The sequence below is a fragment of the Phocoena sinus genome, chromosome 3 (assembly GCF_008692025.1).
Source record: "Phocoena sinus isolate mPhoSin1 chromosome 3, mPhoSin1.pri, whole genome shotgun sequence".
NCBI lineage: Eukaryota > Metazoa > Chordata > Mammalia > Artiodactyla > Phocoenidae > Phocoena > Phocoena sinus.
In genome coordinates this window covers 1,233,805-1,252,427 of record NC_045765.1, presented here as the reverse complement: position 1 = coordinate 1,252,427, position 18,623 = coordinate 1,233,805, and the positions used below count along the sequence as shown (strand labels likewise).

At 51.6% G+C, this 18,623-nt stretch overlaps 1 protein-coding gene across 1 annotated transcript in view; it reads right to left on the bottom strand.

Annotated features, from left to right (window-relative positions):
- Positions 1–18,623, bottom strand: part of GNG7 (G protein subunit gamma 7) — a 151,076-nt gene that overhangs the window by 94,620 nt on the left and 37,833 nt on the right. Inside the window, exon 2 of the mRNA XM_032628630.1 lies at positions 9,881–9,938. The gene's annotated coding sequence lies outside the window, so the exon portion shown is untranslated. The remainder of the gene's footprint in view (positions 1–9,880; positions 9,939–18,623) is intronic.

The following is an 18,623-nucleotide window of genomic DNA, read 5'->3' as shown; positions in this document are numbered from 1 at the left end:
CTCTCATCTAGGAACTTAGGGTCCCCTTCCAAGCTCATCTGACTGGTTGGCAGAGTCTACTTCCCTGCAGTTGTAGGAGTGAGGCCCCATTTTCCTGCTGGCTGTTGGGAGGCGGCTGCTCTCAGCTCCCATGGCCTCCTCCACGGGCAGCGTATGGCTGTTTGCTTTTTCCAAAGCCAGTAGGAGAGTGTCTGCTGTTGCTCTGGTCTCTCTCTCTCTCTCTCTCTCTCTCTCTCTTTCTTGTGGTAAAAAGCACATAACCATCCTAACCATTTTTAAGCACACAGCTCAGTGGCATTAAGCACACTCACACTGTTGGACAACCATCCCCAACATCATCTCCAGAACTTTCTCATCTTCCCAAACTGAAGCTCTGTCCCCATGAAACCCTGACTCCCCAGCCCCTCCCCCAGCCCCTGGCCCCCACCATCTACTTCCTGTCTCTGTGGATGTGACCCTTCTAGATAGGCTTCTGGTCTCTTGTAAGGCCTCGTCTGATTAGGTCAGGCCCACCCAGACAATCGTTGTGATGACCGAACTCAAAAGTCCACCGATCAGGGGTCTTTGTTATAAAGTCCCTTGGGCCATATCACATCAGCCTAACCACAGAGTGGCATCCCGTCCATTCCAGGTTCTGTCCACACTGAGGAGCAGGGATAGGACAGTGTGTGGACACCAGGGGGGCGGGGGTCTTTGGTGCCATCTTGGAATTCCCCCTCCCACGGGAGGTGCAGTGACATGGGGTGCTGCCACTGTATGGGCTCCCGTGAGGAAGAAGCACACACCAAGCCCCCACCGCCTGGGGAGCGCCTACCATTCAGGGCGCAGAGAAGACGGCAGAGAACTCTGGGGAAGTTGAGGAAGCCTTGATTCCAACAACGGGATGTCTCAGCAGTCCTCGGAGCCTGGGCAGAATGGCCAGGGGAGGATGAGGGACGGTTCTCACCCCCTAGAGAGAACTGGGGTACCTCACTATAACTCCCAGCCCTCCCCGTCACTCCTCCCTCTGGCGGCCCTCCTGTGGATGCCAGGACCGCGGTGGTGACAGCGGGCCCGCCCCCTGTGCTCAGAAAGGGCAAGTGAGTTGCCTGGGGTGCCCGTGCGAGTGAGGGGTGCATCTGGATTTGAACCTGAGCCTTCTGGTGCTGGGAGCCTCCACAGAATTGCAGACCAACCCCCCCCAAGAGAATAAACCCACTGGAAGGGCTGGCTGCCTAATAAGGCGGCAGACGAGATGCCCAGAATTGTGGGAAAAGAGAGGCACAGCCCTGCACGACGAGCGTGGGGCACTGCGCCGCCCAAGGTTAGATGTTCGTATCTGTTTTTCCCAGCCCCCCCAAACACAGCAGGAAGAGCTCTCTCCACTCTGCAGACATGTGACGGTCCTACACACCCACAAATTAAACAGAGCCGAATCCGTGCAAGTGACAGAGGGCCCAGAACTCCGCACACACGCAGTCCCTACGCCAACTTCCTATTTTTGTGCATAAGTTACACGAGATGCTGCCACTGAGGGGAGCTGGGGGAAGGGTGCATGGAATCGCTCTGCACGGTTTTTGCAACTTCCTATGAATCTGGAATTATTTCAAATTAAAGGTTTTTTTTTAAAAAAACAGGTGAGGGGACTTCCCTGGCGGTCCAGTGGTTAAGACTCTGAGTTTCCACTGCAGGGGGCACGGGTTTGATCCCTGGTAGGGGAACTAAGATTCCACATGCCCCACAGTGCAGCAAAAATAAATAAATACATTAATTAATTAATTAATTAATTAAAAAAACCAGGTGAAGCTATGGGTTTGTTTAGCTGTGACGAGGACAAAGCATGCTTTCTCCAAGCACCGCCTTTCTACCCCAACCCTGACCCACCCGCGGTGCCTCCAGCAAGGAAGGCGAGGGTAAAGAGACCCCCTGCATGGTCCTGGTGGAGGCTCAGCGTGGCTGGGTCTGGAATGACCATGCCCCCTTCTCCCCCTTTGTGGCCATAAGGATTCTAAGTCCCCAAACCCCTGCCCCCTGTGGACCAACCCCCAAGTGTGGGCAGGACTGTGAACGTGATACCATTTCCCATATTAGGTGATTTCGCACAGAAGAAGGGATTTGGAGGGTATACTTAAAGCCCCGAGTCAGTTGACTTTGAGTTGATCAAAAGGACAAATCACGTGGGTGGGCCTGACCCAGTCCAAGGGCAGGGCCCTTCCTGCAGTGAGAGTCTGAGGGGAGAGGGAGCCCACAGAGGAGACCATGAGGCTGGGCCAGGACCCAGTGGCCTCCAAGAGCTAAGAGTCATCCCTAGCATGCTGTTAGCAGGGCAGTGGGCACTTGGGCCTGACGACTGAAAGGAACCAAATCCTGCCGACAGCCTGAGAGAACTTGAAAGTGGATCCTTCCCCAGTCAAGCCTCAGGTAAGAACTCAGCCCTGGCCAGGCCAAGTGAGACCCTGAGCAGAGGCCCCAGCCACACTGTGTCCACACTTCTGCCCCGATAGACAGGGGAGGTGTAAGCTGCTGAGCCTGCGGCGGCTTGTTACACAGCAATGGCTAGCTAGTACACTCCTCGTGGGATGGCAGAGCAGACTGCCTGGGGTTTTACAATCACTGTCACATTTAGTCACACGCAGGGAATGCTCCTACAGCTTGGGAAATTCCAAGGGCTTTGGGAGCTGGGCGCCAGGACACATGGCTGAAGTCCAAAATATGTATTTATGATAAGTCACGAGATCACACCCACCAAAGGCTCCATCTCCAACTATCACCACACTGGGGGGTAGGTTCTACCATCTGAATTTGGGGGGACACCAATGGCAATTAGAAACAAGCTCCCAACACCCCAGTTCCCTGTGACCCTGCAGTTGGCAGCACCTGCTCAGGTCCCCAACCCACCCTCAGCCCCCTGGCCCCGCCCCCCGCCCCAACTCCCAGGCCCTCCCCAGGCCATGCCTCAGTCCTCTGTCACACACACCCACTGTGTACACTGTACTGGGAGCTTCTGCACAGAGAAACACGTGTTTTAGCCTGGCAGGGCCTGGCACCGCGGGGTATCGGCTGACTCAATGAATGAAGCAGGAAGGGAGGGAATAAGGAGAAAGAGGCACGTCCTCGGAGCCCACCGGCTCAGATGGAGTCAGGCCAGTGCACTGCAGGGTGGAGAACTGGCCCTGGGGTGTGGGGAGCTCCTTCTGCCCACCCCAAATGGGCCACTCTTCAGCCTCCTGCAGCTCCCTCTCCTCCCCTGCCCCCCCACCTTCTTACCATATGTGACTGTCACCCTGTGCATGTTTGGAGTCAAACGAGGCCTTGAATCTGTGACTCCACCTACGACCCCATGTGTGTATCATCCCTGCCCTGAGGGAGGCTGACTGTTCAAGTGGTTGCCTAGCAACGCGCCCGTGACTGGGGATACAGGGGTCTCTGTGCCTTGGCTGCCGCCTGGGCTGAGCCAGTTCTCGCTGCCCCACGGGAGGAAGCCCAGCTCTGCTGTTTCAGACATGAGCCTCTCTGGGCCTCGATACTCAGACTGGTAGAATCAGGTGGCAGCGCTAACCAGTCCATAAGGGGATTCGCCCACAGGGTCGGAAGAGTGGGGCCTGGGTGGGAACCACGGTAATAACTCACAGTAGAGCATAAAGAGAGTGATCTCGATTGATCCTGGGAGCAAAAATCTTGTGGAGAAGGGGTCTCTCCTCCCACTCGCTGGGTGCTGCTGACATGGGGCTGGGATATCCTCTGGGGGGCCATCCTGGACACTGTGGGGTGTGGAACAGCCTCCCTGGCCCCCACACACTCACGCCAGGAACTCCCCAGTCATGACGACCACAGACGTCCCCAGACACGGCCAGGTGTCCCCTGGGGGCAGGATCACCAGGGTGAGACCCTGCTGTAGGGGGTCAAACTCATGTCTGAACTGCCCCCGCTGCCATGGGAAGCACCACGTGGCCTGCTCTCCAGAATCAGAGCTGCAGCCTGCAGGGAGAGGGTTCTGAGCCCTGTGGGCTGCAGCGGGGGCCCCCTTGGCCGGTTTCCGCGCGGGACCCCATAATTACATAGGTATCATATATGCTCTGTCAGGAAGGCAGGGACAGCAGAAGCCGTGACCTTCCGTGAGCAGAACGTTTTAAGGTTTTTAACTGTCTATCTTGGCAGTTCTTTCAGGAGAACAGCTTGTCCATGGAGAGAACTGATAATAATGTGCGTTTCAACACACCCGGGACAGATCAGAAGTGGGTAACCAACCAGGAGAAAGAAACACGCTCTGGCTTGCGCGCTGGGTTGGAGTTTGCTCCCCATACCAGGGCCACTCTCTCAAGATAAAGGGCTCCAATAGGCGCTTTCAGCAGAAATGTTCGCAAACTCCCGGGAGAACAGGGGCTATCAGAAAAACACCCCGCTGTTGGGAGGTCACGGAGTTCTGCATTCTCACCATGGGCGGGAGGGCCGGAGAAGTGCCTGAGAAATCGTTCTCAACCAAGAATCACCCCAGTCCGTGCAAAATCTTCTCATTTCCACCTTGGCCCCCTTTCAGGCAGGCGCTCAGTTGCCACCTGGGGCTCACAGCTACCATATTGGAAAGCCCAGCTCTTGCTCAAAGAACGACGGCACCTCCATAAGGAAAGCCAGCACCACGATGGCCCACACCAGAGCCCTGGGACAGCTGCCACGCTGTAGGGACACTTGCTAAGCCCTTCCATGAGGCAGGAACCAACCGGCTGTGGTCGTGGCCACTCAGAGCTTCCAAACCAACAGGAAAATCCACCCAGTGGGGCCCTAAACACATCCAAAGACAGAGTGAGAGAGGGATCAGTGAGGCAGGGGTCTCACCCGGGTGACCCTGCCCCCATGGGACACTGGGTGATGCCTGGGGACATCTGTGGTTGTCACAACCAGGGGCTCAGGGAGGCTGCTCCACACCGCACAGCGTCCAGGCCCTGATGTCAGCACTCCTGAGAGGGAGAGACCCCAAATGGGTCCATGATTCTCACTGACACATCAGTCCTGTGAGAGCTGGGGATTTTGCCCGCCCTGCTCACTGGCGTCCCCCAGAGCCTGGCCTGGGCAGACAATGGGAAATCCTTGCTGAGGGGATGGAGGAAATCTTTGGGAGGGTCACCCCGTGCCTGGCCAGGCCGGGCAGCCACTGCCCAGGTGACTGTACTGGGAGGTGACACACGCCCGAGGGTGCCGCAGGGGACACCGACTTTCTACCCCATAATCCTTATGGCCACAAAGGGGGAGAAGGGGGCATGGTCATTCCAGACCCAGCCACACTGATCCTCCACCAGGACCATGCAGGGGGTCTCTTTACCCTCGCCTTCCTTGTTGGGAGCTTGTTTCTCCTCTAAACAAGGAGGCTTTGAGGGTGGCTGCCTGGGGAAGCCCCCCAGGGGCTAGAGCCGCTGGCCCAGCTCCAGGCGCCAGGGGAGACAGTCACAGAAGCAAGACCCAGTTGCCCACCCTCACCCTTTGGCCTTCATTCCCTGGTCCAGGCTCTGCTCCGGTCACTGGAGGGTGCTGGGGCCAGGGCGGGTTCGGGGGTGCAGGTGCCGTGAGCCTGCCAAGGTGACAGAGCCCGTGTCTTGTGCCTCCCTCTTACACCCAATGGACCCACAGAGGTCTGCAAGCAGGGGCAGGGGGGTGTGGTGTGTATGCCCAGAACAGGGTGACCATGGGACCCTGGGGGCTGAACCAGAATGTCTCGGAGAACGTGGACGGGTGGTCACGGGTCTCCAGGAGGACTGACTGAAGACAGCTGGGCGCCCCCTTGCACACCCTCCATCAACATCCCTGCCTGGCTCAAGGCCGGCCCCGCCAGAGACCCCGTGGACTTTCACTGCCCCCTAGTGGCCGCCAGTGGGAACCGCAGCACTCTGGGGAATGTCTCCAGCCCTAGACCCCAAACTCCGGGTCCTCTTTTAGCCCTGGTGTCTGCAGAAATTGAGTGCAGCGGATCAGCGTGCTGTCATCAGGATGGGTGGGTTGCTTGGTGACACCCTGGCTTCCCTGGAAAGGCGGCGGCCCAGCAACAGGAGACCCCCCCCCCCTGCCCGCCCCCAGTGCTGTGGGGAACTGGATATGAGGACGCCTGTAGATGCTGAGCACAAGGCCTGGCAAACAGGATGTGCTCATAGCGACTATGAGACTAAAAAGCAATCAGGAAAAGCCCAGATTCCCCCCTTCCAGGAGCGCGTACAGGAGAGTAGGCTTCCTTGGAACAGAAAACCCCTGCAAGGCCGGCGGTGGGCACCAGCTCAGGGTACAATTCTGTCTCCCCCAGCGGTCTGTCACTGGGCACTGTTGAAAGGGAGGCTGGCCCTCCTCTGTGGGGGGCGTCCTGGGCACTGCAGGGTGTGGACCAGCATCCCTGCCCCCACCCCCTCGATGCCAGGAGCCCCCCAGTCATGACAACCATAGATGTCCCTTGACATGGCCCAGTGTCCCCTGAGTGGGGAGCAGGGGGTCAGAATCATGCCTGCGTGAGACCCACTAGCACAGCTGAATTTCAAATGGTGCAAGGATTTAAGGGTAAAATACACGAGAAACAAAACGCAGGTGAATTGTTTTTATAATCTTGACAGGTGGAGGAAGGCCACACAGAACACAGAGGAGAACGTGGGTGTGCGAGAGACGTTTCAGATGCCCGATGACAAAACCCACAATGAGCAAAGTGCAAAGACACGCTCAGAAAAAATTTCGCAATGGACGGCGTACAGACAGAGAAATAGAATTTAAACGCATCACTGGGACTTCCCTGGTGGTCCAGTGGTTAAGACTCTGCACTTCCAATGCAGGGGGGCAAGGGTTTGGTCCCTGCTCTGGGAACTGAGATCCCACATGCCGTGTGGCGGGGCCAAAAAAAAAAAAAAAATCGCTGGGAGAGAAACCCCAACAGAAAGGACACAGCTGCGCCATTCGCCTTAGAGGAACGGCTGTGCTCACGAAAAGGACGCCCGGACGCAAGAGCTGAAATCACCTGGGCTTGTCAGGTTGGCCAGGACCTAAAACTGAACTTGGGAGGATAGGGAGACGCACCCTGGGATGGGAAATGCTGTGTTTCTGGAGGTCTTTGCGGCTGAAGGTCAAAATGTAAATGAGGGCTTCCCTGGTGGCATAGTGGTTAAGAATCCGCCTGCCAATGCAGGGGACACGGGTTCAAGCCCTGGCCCAGGAAGATCCTACATGCCGCAGAGCAGCTAGGCCCATGCGCCACAACTACTGAGCCTGCGCTCTAGAGCCCGTGAGCCACAACTACTGAAGCCCGTACGCCTAGAGCCTGTGCTCCACAACAAGAGAAGCCACCACAATGAAGAGTAGCCCCCTTTCACAGCAACTAAAGAAAGCCCGTGCACAGCAACCAGGACCCAATGCAGCCAAAAATAAATAAATAAATAAAATTTTTAAAAAAAGAGAGTGAATTTCAAGTTGCATAGGAAATGTATAAAATATGATTTTTTAAAAATGTAGGGGGTTTCCCTGGTGGCGCAGTGGTTGAGAGTCTGCCTGCCGATGCAGGGGACACGGGTTCGTGCCCCGGTCCGGGAAGATCCCACATGCCGCGGAGCGGCTGGGCCCGTGAGCCATGGCCGCTGAGCCTGTGCGTCCGGAGCCTGTGCTCCGTGACGGGAAAGGCCACAACAGTGAGAGGCCCGCGTACCGCAAAAAAAAAAAAAAAAAAAAAAAAAAAATGTAAATGAGAACACTCAGACTTAAATTCACAGACAAGGCAAACCTACTTCCAGGAATTTACCCCAAAGGGCAACCAAGGATGTAGGAAGTCTGCACAAGGACATCCACCCCAGAACGTAGCAAAATTTAAAAAGAGAGAGAGAAAAAAAGAAAAACAGAAAAAGAAAATGAACACCCTCAAAAAAGCCTACTAATAAGACCAGTTAAATCAATTATAAAATTATTTTAAAAGAAATAAATTATAATTCAAACAACAATGTCCTACTGTATAGCACAGGGAATATCTTGTGATAAACCATAATGGAAAAAAATATGAAAAGAGAATATATATATACGTATAACTGAATCACTTTGCTGTACAGCAGAAATTAACACAACACTGTAAATCAACTACGCTTCAATAAATAAATTTTTTTAATGAAATAAGTTATAATTCATCTGTAACATCCGGCTTCAGGAAAGAAGATGGAAATCTAGGTTTTATGGATGAGGGAAGATGCCCATCAAGGGAGTGCGTACATCAAACAGAAAATCCTACTTCTCCAAAACCCCGCGCGTGCGGGAGAAGTAATTCACAGAGAGATTCGGGAGGACACTCACTGAAGTGTCAGCAGTGGTCCTCGATGGGTGGGGGGTTTGGGGTGACTTACCTCTCCTTTGTCGTTGTCTAAATTCACTTTCTTTTTACAAGAAGTTGGTCAGATGTTAACACTACAGAGAAGGGTTGAGCGGGGCTAGCTCGTCCCGCACGCTGCACAGACACATACCCCCTGCGCGACCTCACCTGGCTCCGGGCTGTTCTCCAAACTCCCCTCCCACTTGGCGACTTTGTGAAACAGAGTTAACACTGAATCTGTTTGGGGCCTTGGCGGAGCATAAACCGGCCAGACGGACCCCAGGGTTCCAGTCTCAGCTTCTGGTCTTTGTCTGCAGGCACAGCCTCCCTCCCAAGCTGAGCTAAAATATATACGTTTTAACTTTACTGAGGTTCACTTTACACAGCATAGAACTGGCCAGTTTGAAGGACACAACTCAAAGATTCTGTAGTCAGTTCACCAAGTCACGAGACCACCCCGACCCCTACCCCGCGCAGTTCTGGACCCTCCCCTTCGCCCTGTAAGATGCCTGGTGCCCAAGCACAGTTCTTCCCCATTCCCGCCCCAGCCCCTGGCAACCCCGAGTCACCTTTCTGTCCTACAGATTTGCCTTTTCTGGAAATATCATCTGAATGGAATCATTTAGTGTCTGCCTTCTTGTCTAACATGTTTTCATTTATACAAACACACACACACACACACACACTGAATGAGAATATACGTTATAAAGATGTCAGATCTCCCTCAAATTTCTTGCTAGATTGAACACAACCTGAATCAAAGATCCATCTGTATTTTTGTTAGAAACCGGAAGTTTATTCCAAAGACGGCCTGAAAGAGGAAACTCCACGGAAGTAGCAAAGACATTTGTGACAGAATCAGAGAAGCACGGAGTGTGGTCCCTGACAATTACAGTCAATGAACCAGGCAGGCCATGGGGCAACCTCATTCATTCTCATGCTATTTCCTCTTCAAACGTCACAAAAGCTACTCAAAGTCCTCCTGGGAATAAGACCAGAAACAAACAAGCGAGCAAGAGTTAAAGGACCGGGACTGAGCTTTATTTTGCTCCTGACTTCATTTTCCGGAGGCCTTCGCCACATTTCCCAACCTGCTGTCCCACTGCGGTGGGTGACGGGGTTCAGATATCTGTCGCAGCCCACGACTTAGCTCTGCTCTGGCCGATGGCCATCGACGGGTCACCCTCCACGCCAACGGGAAATGGAGTGAAGCACCGTAGACCCCAATTAAGCCTCTTGAGGAGGAAGCTAAGAGCTGGGAAGCAGGTGGCACTGACGGGCCCGCGCCGCTCTGCGCCCATCCTGGGTGCGCTAGGACCCACCCTGCCGGACCACCCTGCCAGTCTCCCTGCTCTGTGCCCCTGCTCCCAGAGCCAAGGGCAGAAGACGTTCCCTGTGGCTGCCATGCCCTCTTGATGGATAAGACAAGCCCTCAGAAACAAGCAGAGCTGGGAAGATGCAGGCGTGCATGGCGAGGACGCCGCCTGGACAGCAAACCCCAACCTCTTAACTCATCCTGGCTCCGAACTGCCAATCAAAGGCCTGTGCAAACACTGAACGTGGAGAAAAGAAAAACCTCAGGACACTGACCTGTGCTGGAGGCCTGGCTGTCTTCAGCGCCGAGGTTCAGGAACCCAATGTCCGCTCCCTGGAAGACAAACGTACCACGTTAGCTGAGCACAATTGGCCCTGAAATGCTGGGTGGGTGTTAGCAGTGTCCGCATGGAAGAGTCGTGCGCTTGTGAATAGACATAAAAATTGCTCTGGGGGCTTCCCTGGTGGCGCAGCGGTTGAGAGTCCGCCTGCCGATGCAGGGGACACGGGTTCGTGCCCCGGTCCGGGAAGATCCCACATGCCGCAGAGCGGCTGGGACCGTGAGCCATGGCCGCTAAGCCTGCGCGTCCGGAGCCTGGGCTCCACAACGGGAGTAGGCCACAACAGTGAGAGGCCCGCGTACCGCAAAAAAAAAAAAAAAAAAAAAAATTTAGGGAGAGAATTCCCTGGCAGTCTGGTGGTTAGGGTTCCACACTTCCAATGCAGGGGGCATGGGTTCAATCTCTGGTCGGGGAACTAAGATCCCACATTCTTCGCGGCATGGCCAAAAAATAAGTAAATTTAAAAAAATATATAAAAATTTAGGGAACCCTCTTGCACTGTTGGTGGGAATGTAAATTGGTACAACCACTATGGAGAGCAGTGTGGAGGTTCCTCAAACAATTAAAAATAGGGTTGTCATATGATCCAGGAATCCCACTCCTGGGCATTTATCTGAAGAAAACTCTAATTTGAAAAGATACGTGCACCCCAACATTCATAGCAGCACTATTTACATTAGCCAAGACATGGAAACAACCTACATGTCCATCGACAGACAAATGGATAAAGAAGATGTGGTACATATATACAATGGAATACTACTCAGCCATAAAAAAGAACAAAATAATACCATCTGCAGCAACATGCATGGATCTAGAGATTATACTAAGTGAAGTAAGTCAGAAAGAGAAATATACCATATGATGTCACTTATATGTGGAATCTAAAATATGGCACAAATGAACTTATTTACAAAACAGAAAGAGACTCAGATTTCAAAAACAAACTTTTGGTTTGTTTAACAAAGGGGAAAGGTGGGGAGGAGGGATAAATTAGGAGGTTGGGATTAACATACACACACTACTATATATAAAATAGATAACCAACAAGGACTTACTGTATAGCACAAGGAACTCTACTTAATACTCTGTAATAACCTACATGGGAAAAGAATCTGAAAAAGAGTAGATATATGTGTATGTATAACTGAACCACTTTGCTGTACACCTGAAACTAACACAACATTGTAAATCAACTATACCCCAATATGAAAATTTAAAGTTAAAAATGATTTTTAAAAAAGGGCTTCCCTGGTGGCACAGTGGATAAGAATCTGCCTGCCAATGCAAGGACACAGGTTCGATCCCTGGTCCGGAAGATCCCACATGCCGCAGAGCGGCTAAGCCCATGCACCACAAGTACTGAGCCTGCGCTCTAGAGACTGCGAGCCACAATTACTGAGCCCACATGCCACAACTACTGAAGCCTGCATGCCTAGAGCCCATGCTCCACAAGAGATGCCAACGCAATGAAGAGTAGCCCCCGCTCGCTGCAACTAGAGAAAGCCCGCGTGCAGCAACGAAGACCCAACACAGCCAAAAATAAGTAAAATTTTAAAAATGATTTAAAAATAAAAATTTAAATGCTGGTTCCCTTTCTCTGAGTTGAGGCTAATTTGTTGCCAATCAAAGGCCAGGATGGAGAACCGACATCCCCACCGTCACCTGAAGGTGGCGCTGTGGCCTCAGGAACGCCCTCTGGGCTCTTGGAGCGGCTAGAATCTCCTCCAGCAGCAGGATCTGCTCTACCGGGCCCGCCGCCTAGGACTGGAACTGCTCTGGCCACTGAGGCCAGAGGGGCGCCCTGGAGAGCGCGGAGGGCCGGGCAGCAGTGGACCGCAGGGATGAGAGATGTGAGGGCCAGAGCAACATGCCCACAGACCTAGAGGCCGAGACTCGCCTCAACGTTGCAGGGACCGACTACGCCTCCGATCCTTCAACTTTTTGTTTTTTGAATCAAAGAAAGACTCACGACAAGTTGGAAACTAGTACAGAGGGGTCCCGGGCACCCTTCACCCAGTCCCCCAATGGCAGCTCCTTATGCGACTCGGGGACATTAGCCAAACCTGGAGATGGTGACTGATAAACCAGGCACCTTTTTTTTGGTCTTATTGAGATATAATTCTCATGCCACACCATTTGCATAAAGTGGACAATTCACTGGTCTTTCTGTACACTCACGAAGTTGTGTGACCGTCACCGCAATCAATCTTTGAACGTTCTCATCACCCCGAGACCCCGTCCCCATGAGCAGTCACCACCCTACCCCTCCCCAGCCCCTGACAAGTATGAACCCACTCCCTGTGTCTGTGGATCGGCCTGTTCTGGACGTTTCCCATCAATGGAGTCACACCCTGTGTGTCCTTCTGTGTCTGGCTTCTCTCACTGAGCATCGTGTTCTCGGGGTCCATCCACGTGGTAGCGAGTGTCAGGGCTTTCACCCCTTTTCACGGCTGAGTGATGTTCCCGTGTGTGGAGGGGCACAGTGGGTGTATCCATCATCCGCTGATGGACATTCGGGCTGTTTCCACTTCTGGCTACTGTGAATCACACTGCTGTGAACATGGGCAGCTTATGAATCATTGTTGAGATGGTGTCTCTCTCTCTGCCCTCACATCTACCATCTGCAAATCTCCCCACGCCCCAGCCCTCTAAACGCCCGCTGCCGGCTGTCCTCTAGTCCTTGGAGCTGGACTTGGGCAGTGAGGTGACCACCACAGAGCCTCCACCCCGGCTGTGCTCAGTCCAGACTGGCTTAGACTGGAGCAGAGAAGGGCGAGGACGAAACTTGTGCCCACAGGAACACGTCCCCGGGGCCCACAGACAGCAGGCTGCGAGGCGCACCAGCTGGCGCCAGGCTGTCCCTGTGATATTCATTGACAAAGATGCTAGGATTTCACTTTCCCATCAGGGTGAACCCCGAGCCCCCCGTGAGGGGCCAGCAGTGGATCGAGGCCATCAGGAGGACCTGCTATAGAATCCGCAGAGCTGGCGGCAAAATGAGAATGTGGGACCCCTTGTTCAAAAACTATCACAAATTTCAGGATGGTGACAGCAGAGCCCTGGGGTGCAGACAGGGTTGCATGAAGCCGGGGCCTGCTGACCCCCCACACACCCTGCCCTCAGAACTGCCGACGAGGCAGGGTCGGTAAATCTCAGACACAGACAACGAAAACGCCAGGTGCAAGGTGCCCAGCTCTGTGAGGGAGAAATAAATCACTGGAGGGAAGCAGACAGAACTTAGAAGGGTGGTGATCAGAGGCCTGCATGGATAGGACATTCGCCCACTCTTGTCATAGGCAGGACTATTTTTCTTTTGGCTGTGCCGCTCGGTTTGCAAAATCTTAGTTCCCCAACCATGGATCGAACCTGCGCCCCCGGCAGTGGAAGTACAGAGTCCTAACCCCTGGACCGCCAGGGAAGCCCCCGGGCAGCACTTCTTATGACCTGTGAGCCCCACCTCATCCACACTCTTTCCTTTCCTTTTCCTTTTTTAAAAATTGAGAAAGAATTCACCTACTATAAAATTCGCCCTTTTAAAGTGTCCAGTTCGGGCTTCCCTGGTGGCGCAGTGGTTAAGAATCCGCCTGCCAATGCAGGGGACACGGGCTCGAGCCCTGGTCCGGGAAGATCCCACATGCTGCGGAGCAACTAAGCCTGTGCGCCACAGCTACTGAGCCTGCGCTCTAGAGCCTGCGAGTCACACTACCTAGAGCCCGTGCTCTGCAACGAGAAGCCACCGCAATGAGAAGCCCGCCCACCGCAACGAAGGGTAGCCCCCACTCGCCCCAACTAGAGAAAGCCTGTGCGCAGCAACGAAGACCCAATGCAGCCAAAAATAAATAAATAAAGTGTCCAGTTCAGTGTCCTTTAGGAGATTCACAGGGCTGTGCCATCACCACACTAATCCCGGGACACTGTCATCCCCCCTGAAGACACCTGGTGCCCACCATTATCACATGGTTCAAAGCTGAGTCTCCCCCGAGAGAGGCGAGATCCCAAACTGCAGGAATAGCGTGTGCTCTGCTCACCACGGCAGCTCACACTGCTGTCACCGCCGGCCCACAGGAGGTGCTCGCCAGTTCTCAGGATTCTGCACAATCCAGTCGGTGCCAAGGGCATAGACCGGAGAGCCCTATGGATCTGGGGTGAGCAGGCCAGCCCCACACAGCTGGGTGGTGTTAGGCGAGGCCCACTCCTGTCATCAAGTTCCATGAGGCTGTGACCTGCATTTCTTTGTAATTCTTTTTGCTTTAATTGAAGTATACTTGATTTACAATATCATGTTAGTTTCAGGTACACAGCGTAGTACATACATACTGTGATTCAGTTATACATACACACAGACATATATATATTTTTTCAGATTCTCTCCCCTTATAGGTTATTACAAAATATTGAGTTCCCTGTGCTATACAGTAGGTCCCTGTTGGTTACTTATTTTATGCATAGTAAGTAGTGTATGTATATGTCAATCTCAACCTCCTAATTTATCCTTTCCCCCACCCACCTTTCCTCTTTGGTAACCATAAGTTTTGGAAATAAGTTCATCTGCATCCTTTTTTTTTAGATTCCACACATAAGTGATATCACACGATATTTGTCTTTGTCTGGCTTATTTCACTTAGTGTGATAATCTCTAGGTTCATCCATGTTGCTACATGTTGCATTATTTCACTGTTTTTTATGACTGAGTAATACTCCATTGTGTATATGTACCACATCCTCTATCTCAATGTCTCTGTTCACGGATACTTAGGTTGCTTCCATGTCTTGGCTACTGTAAATAGTGCTGCTGTGAACACTGGGGTGCATCTGTCTTTTTGAATAATGGTTTTCTCTGGATATATGCCCAGAAGTGGGATTGCTGGATCATATGGTAACTCTATTTTTAGCTGTTAAAGGAACTTCCATACCGTTCTCCATAGTGGCTGCACCAACTTACATTCCCACCAACAGTGTAGGAGGGTTCCCTTTTCTCCACGTCCCCTCCAGTATTTATTGTTTGCAGATTTTTTGATGATGGCCATTCTGACTGGTGTGAGGTGATTCCTCATTGTAGCCTTGATCTGCATGTCTCTAATAATTAGCAACTTTGAGCATCTTTTCACGTGCCTTTTGGCCATCAACCTCCATCTTGCTAGCAGACTGTCATCTTCTCAGTGTGCATGCTCTGGTGAAGCCATCGGCTGTGTCGGAGAGGCCCACATGGCAGGGGACTGAGGGTGGCCTCCAGAACCAAGGCCCCACAGGAGCTGAACCCTGCCTACAACCATATGAACTTGGAAGCAGCAACTTCTCCAGTTGAGCCTTTGTATGAGACCCCAGCCCCGGCTGACACCTTGACTGTAACCAGTGAGAGAGAGGCCCTGAACAGAGGACCCAGCTAAACCAAACCCAGATTCCTGACCCAAAGAAACTGTGAGATAATAGAAGTGTGTTGTCACTAAGTTTGTAGTGATTTGTTACACAGCACTAACTAATACAATAGGAGACTATTTAAATAAATCATACAGTAGAATAGTAGTTTTTGAACACATACGTGCCAGTCTCTGTGCTGTTTTATATATACACACACACACATATATATATACCCACTCATTTATATATATATATGTTCAGTTAATTATCCTAACAAATATTATAATTCACTTCTTATGAAGGAAGAAATGGAGTACAGAGGAAGAAAGTAAGTTGCTCAAGGTCACGTGTGAGCACAGCCAGGCCTTAAAAGCAGGTCGGACAGACCCCAGGCATGAATTCCTAATCATTTCCCAATACTGGACAGGCAGATGAGAAATATTAGATAAAGGTGAAATGATAAACAAGAGCAGGGGTTGACAAGCTCTGGCCCATGGGCCAAATCCAGCCCACTGCTTGCTTCTGTAAATAAAGTTTTATCGGCACACAGCCACTCCTCTTCATTTCTGGATCGTCTGAGCCTGTTTCTGCGCTACAACCGCAGAATTGGGTAGTTGCCACAGAGAGTACGAGGCCTGCAAAGCCAAATATACACACTCTGGACTTTACAGAATTAGTGTGACAATCCCTGAGCCAGAGTTAGATTCCAGAGGGCTCTGCAGGCCAGGAACAGAGAAATCCTAAAGTTTCTGAGCAGAGAGAAACACTGCCAAAACCACGGTGGTGCATCTCATGTCCTGGAATCCTCCAGCGGGGAGGTCCCAAACGTGAAGCAGTGTCACACTACCTGATTAATCATCATCTTCAAAGTTACAAAATAATAACGCTTGTAATAAAAAGAGAAACGAGGAGAAGGCACACGCAGCTTCAAGGCAAAGTCCTAGGTGGTTTTGAGTCACGACTCCGGCGTTTCACATCTTGCTCCAGAAGGACTTCCCTGCAACTAAGGAGCCTGCCTGCCGCAATTAAGACCTGGTGCAACCAAATAAATAAATATTTTTTTAAAAAAAGGACCTCCCTCATTCCCCAAATTTTCCTTTAAAAATCTCTCATTTTGGAATAATTGTGGATTTAGAGAAAAGTTGCGAAGCTAGTACAGAGTGTTCCCAAACACCCCCACTCGGCTTCCCTCATGTTAACACCTTAGAGCAGAGGTCGGCCAACCTTTCCACAAAGGACCAGATGTTCACTATTCAGGATCTGTCAGCTCCAGGCTCTCTGCTGCATATTCCTGTTTGTTCGTTTCAACCCTTTAAAAATGGAAAAGGCACTTAGCTCCTAAGCTGTATAAAAACAGGCCAAGGATAAACAGTATACTGCATCCATACAGTGGAATATTATTCAGCCTTGTAAAGGAAGGAGATTCTGACACCTGCTACAACACGGATGAACCTTGAGGACGTGATGCTCAAGGAGAGAAGCCAGACACAGAAGGACAAATGCTGTCTGATTCCACTCACAGAGGGTTCCTGGGGGAGTCAGATCCACAGAGACAGGAAGTAGATGGTGGGGACCAGGGGCTGGGGAGTCAGTGTTCCATGGGGACAGAGCTTCAGTCTGGGAAGATGAGGAAGTTCTGGAGATGGATGGTGGGGATGGCTGCATGACAGTGTGAGTGTGCTTAGTGCCGCTGAGCTGCACACTTAAAAACGGTGAAGATGGGAAATTTTATATTATGTATATTTTACAGAATAAAAATTAATTAATTATAATTTAAATAGCTAATTAATACAATTTTAAAAACAGGCTAATGTAGGCTGGATTTGACCCCCAGGCTCATTTGCCAACCTCTGATGTCCATCACCACGGTATGCGTTTGTCACCACCAAGAAGCCAACATTGGTACACTACTACCAACTCCACACTTTCTCCAGATGTCACTGGTTTCTCCACAAAAGTCCTTCTCCGGTCGGTGCCAGAATCCCATCCAGATCCCACGGTGCATTTAGGCACCTCCCTTTTCTTGAACTGAGTTCTCTCTGGAGCCTCATTTATGAAAATCTAGAGCCTCCGGGCCACTCTGCAAGAAAGGTCAGGGGCTTCCCTGGTGGCGCAGTGGTTGAGAGTCTGCCTGCCAATGCAGGGGACGTGGGTTCGTGCCCCGGTCCAGGAAGATCCCACATGCCGTGGAGTGGCTGGGCCCGTGAGCCATGGCCGCTGAGCCTGCACGTCCGGAGCCTGTGCTCCGCAACAGGAGAGGCCACAACAGTGAGAGGCCCGCGTACCGCAAAAAAACAAAACAAAAACAAAAAAACAAACAACAAAAAAAAGAAAAGTCAGATGAAGGAGGGATGGCAATGAGGAAAGCTGGCGGTCGCCGCCCGGGGCCTGGTGTGCACACACCGCCCTAGCGCTGTCGCGTTGGGTCACAGGAGCAGACATCAGGTGCCAGGCAGGACCACCACCACCACCGGCCATGTGGCCGCCCCGGAGCTCGGGAGACCTCACAGCCAGGAAGGGGCCACTGCAGCACGTCTCTCCCGCTAATCTCTGTGTGGATGGACGCGAGCTTCCCGTTCTCCGGGCACAATCCCAGCAGTGGAACCTCGGCGTCATTTGGCAAGTCCACACTGGACTTTCTGAGGAACTGCTGGACTGTTCTCCAAAGTGGCTGCTCCATTTTTCCTTCTCGCCCCCTTCTCGGCCAGGTACTCAGTACTCCAGGTACTCAGTATTGCTTTTATTTAATTATTTCTTTGTTTAAAATCTTTATTTTATTATTTGATGTTTATGACTTATTTTTAATTCTTACCTCATTATTTTATTATTTAAAAATTATTTTTACCTTCTTTCATTATGTATTATTTTTATTATTTAAAAATGTTCATAGCAGCACTATACACAGTAGCCAAAACGTGGAAACAACCTGAATGCCCATCAACAGATGAATGGATAAAGAAGATGTGGTGTATATGTACAATGGAATACTATTCAGCCATAAAAAAGAATGAGGGACTTCCCTGGTGGTCCAGTGGTTAGAATCCGCCTTCCAACGCAGGGGACGCAGGTTTGATCCCTGGTCTGGGAACTAAGGTCCTACAGGCCATAGGGTAATTAAGCCCGTGTGCCACAACTACAGAGCCCACGCACTCTGGAGCCCGCACAGCACAACTAGAAAGAAGCCTGCATGCCACAACTAAGACCCGATACAGGCAAAAATAAATACATAAATATTTAAAAAATAAGAAAGAAATAATGCCATTTGCAGCAACATGGATGCAACTAGAGATTATCATACTGGGTGAAGTAAGTCAGAC